This window comes from Lycium ferocissimum, chromosome 1 (genome assembly GCF_029784015.1).
Source record: "Lycium ferocissimum isolate CSIRO_LF1 chromosome 1, AGI_CSIRO_Lferr_CH_V1, whole genome shotgun sequence".
Lineage (NCBI taxonomy): Eukaryota > Viridiplantae > Streptophyta > Magnoliopsida > Solanales > Solanaceae > Lycium > Lycium ferocissimum.
In genome coordinates, this window is record NC_081342.1 from 56,482,577 (window position 1) to 56,485,770 (window position 3,194).

General features: G+C 36.3%; 1 long non-coding RNA gene across 1 annotated transcript in view; it reads right to left on the bottom strand.

Annotated features, from left to right (window-relative positions):
* Positions 1–479: 479 nt before the first annotated feature.
* The window catches only part of LOC132055968 (uncharacterized), a 4,159-nt gene continuing 1,444 nt past the window's right edge, over positions 480–3,194 (bottom strand). The window contains exon 2 of the long non-coding RNA XR_009414693.1: positions 480–1,934. This is a non-coding gene — a long non-coding RNA (uncharacterized LOC132055968). The remainder of the gene's footprint in view (positions 1,935–3,194) is intronic.

Consider the following 3,194-nt stretch of genomic DNA (forward strand, 5'->3'; position numbering starts at 1 on the left):
GATAAGGGTTCTGGTGATACCCTAGAGAAGGTTTTAAGCATCCTAATCCGTAGAATATGGTTGACCTTTGAGGTTCAATGTTTGATTAATGCGATTATTTGCTAAAATATTTTCTTTCTTGCAAAAATTGTCATGCTAGTCATAAAACTCACATTTTTTGGCAAAAAATTCTTTAAGGAGAAAAGGTTCATTTTTTTTAGGAAAAAGAGAGTTTTTATGAGGGTTAAAGTCATTTCATTTTCGTACCAAAACACACTTAAGATTTTTCCTTAAGTAGAGTTTCTACTAACTTGGTTCAATGTCATATATATATATATATATATATATACAATAAGTTTTTGTAAGTTTAATAAAAGAAGAGATTTTATTTATCTTATTTTTTCAGCTCATTCGGGTCAACCATCTTCTACTTTGGATCCCTTTCTCAAACTTGTATTTAAACAAAATTTCTCTTGTCCACTTTACGTGGGCCAAGGCTTAAAAACTGTTTTTGATTCCAGCTCAAACCATTTTTATTTTATACAGGATTTTAACTAGGTTCTAAAGGGTTTCAATAATACACAAGTATTTACAAAAAAACATGTTCATACAAAATCAATGGGGACATATAAAATAAACATGTTCACACAAGATAATGGAAAGGGAAATAGAATTTAGCTTTTTCGGCCTTGGGCCCAAATCCTTTAGCAATCCTATGCTCTTCTAGTTCTTCTATGCTTTTTGTAGTTCTTCGTCCCCAGATTCGCTTTATTTGTACCTCGCAAAATGAAGAGAAAATTAGTTAGTCAAAATGATACGCCACCCCATAGGGTGACGTTTATGAACACAAAAATAATATCCCTCGGGCTCGTATCAAACTTTGAGAGCTTTGATTACAGAGGCTGAGATTTATGCTTCCGAATGTTGGCTAGAAACCAAGTCAAGTCGCAGTTGCGAATACTAGTTCACATCCATACGCTCTTCTATGTCTACCTTTTGATCTTATTTATAAGCATCATATTGCCCAAACCAAGGGATAACCTTTTCGGACAAGGCATGACCTCAAATTAAATGTTCTCATCGGCCCAAGTGTAGTATCTGTTCAAATCAGTGTTCTTCTATCAAGTATAGCATATGTTCATTTCAACAGGCAGTAGCTTAATCGCAAAGGTAGCAGCAGCATAATGGTCTCAAAATGCAACAACAATGCATTAGAAAAGCAATCACAGTGGGCCAAGGATACAACAAACAATTCATCCAAGTGTTGCAACTAGGTACACCCTTTAAAGAATGCAACAACAATTCTCCCCAAGTGAGGCATCATAATGTAACGGCAAAACAGTAGAGCAACCACAAGCAAAAGAACCTCTCCTCAAATAGGTACCAAAATAGAGAATCTGCCTAGCCAAGTATAGCAAACACTTGCTGAAAATTTGCAGCAGCAAATTTACTCTAAAAGAAGTGTTTTCAGCCTCAAAATGCAGCAACAATTCAGCTCAGAACGTAGCAGAAATTTAGCTCAAAATGCAGCAGAAATTCAGCTAAAAAATGCAGTGATTCATAGCCCAAAAGTACAACAGCAAAGTGGATAAAATACAGCAGTTCATGAGCCTAATTAAAGCAGCAAAATGGCTAAAATGCAACACTTCATGGCCCAAAGTAAAGCAGCAAAATGGCTAAAAAGCAGCAGCAGTTTCAACCCCAAAACACAACAGCAAGATGGCTAAAATTCACCAGCCATTTTAGCCCAAAATAGGCATCAGAATTAAGTAGCCAACCCCATCAAATTATAGAGATTTTTACCTCAAGTGCAATGACTGTTTTACCTTAAAATATGGCATCAAACTCACTAGGTGTGTCTCAAATGTAGCAGCTATTTATAGCATCAGTTTGCCTTAAAAAAAAAGGCAACGATTTGTAGTAATGGCGTAGCAATTGTCTTATCAGTAGCAACTCTGGAACATTTGAGATTTGAAAGTCCCCAGGTCAAGCAAAGAAAGAGAGGGGTAAAGAATGAGTATCAAGAATTATACCATTTAACTAAGACATGAACCAAATAGAAAATATTCCACAAAGCAGTTTTCTTTTGGCACTTAAACACTTCATCTAAACTGGACAACTGTAAGGGAAACAATGGAAACTGCCTTATTCAATGGCATCCCAAAAATAGTTCCAAAAGGGTATTTCTCACACAAAAAGGTTAAACCTGTTTTAAACTTCAAAAATACAATTCTCAGAAGAAACTACCATTTCAAACAAAGACAACAACACTAAACGGTTTCTACCACTAACTTACCATTCTGTTTTCCTCCTAAATGAAATAGTGAAGAAAGATTGTTATATATTTTGAGGGAATATTTGAACTCAACAATATTTTAGGAAATAACAATCAGTTATTAGAAACATTTAGTTAGAAATAGGAGTGGGTTTAAGATTCAAAACAGATTTGGCCTTACAGACAAACTAACTATTTCACCTTCACATTAGTCTATTCTCAAGGGCTCAAACAAACACTTGGAGGCAGCTTATGTGAAAAGATGTAAAGAGATTTAATTTTCAGGGTGTGATGGGCACCCGACCCTTATTTAGGGCCGAGCGAACCCGCTGACTCTTGCGACATTCATAATCATACTGGGCCCTTAGCCATAACATAAATACATAACGGAAGTTTTTCGGAAAGTCACATGTGCTTTTCTTCTTTTTCAAATCAAATAAAAGTTGTAACATATGAAACTTGTAATACAATGCGTAATAATACATCGGCTTATGTAGCCACTTACATAACCGACATCTTATACCCACGACACTGTCTGCAAAGTCTCTAACACAGAACATAATACCATAACATAATACTCTGACTCGGCTGCACTCCGAGAAAAAGGAGCTCGCCCCTATTTGGAACATCTTAACTAATATCTTCGACTCACTGGGTGTACCGCGCGGCATGAAACGCGACCCCGAAGAAAGGGGGTCGCACGGAATATGTCCGAGTATGTAAAGCATGAAACACAAGTAGCGGGATCACCGAAGTAGAGTATAGAAAAGCATAAGACTTGCCTTTGAAAACCTTTATCATGCATATACATATATCGGTAAGTAAAATCATGTCATAATCATGTCATCGTATTATCGTACATGTCCAGAGTACCGGCCCTCTAGTGAGGGACTCGGTGGTAAAATCATATCATAATCATGTATGCGTGCATATATACATA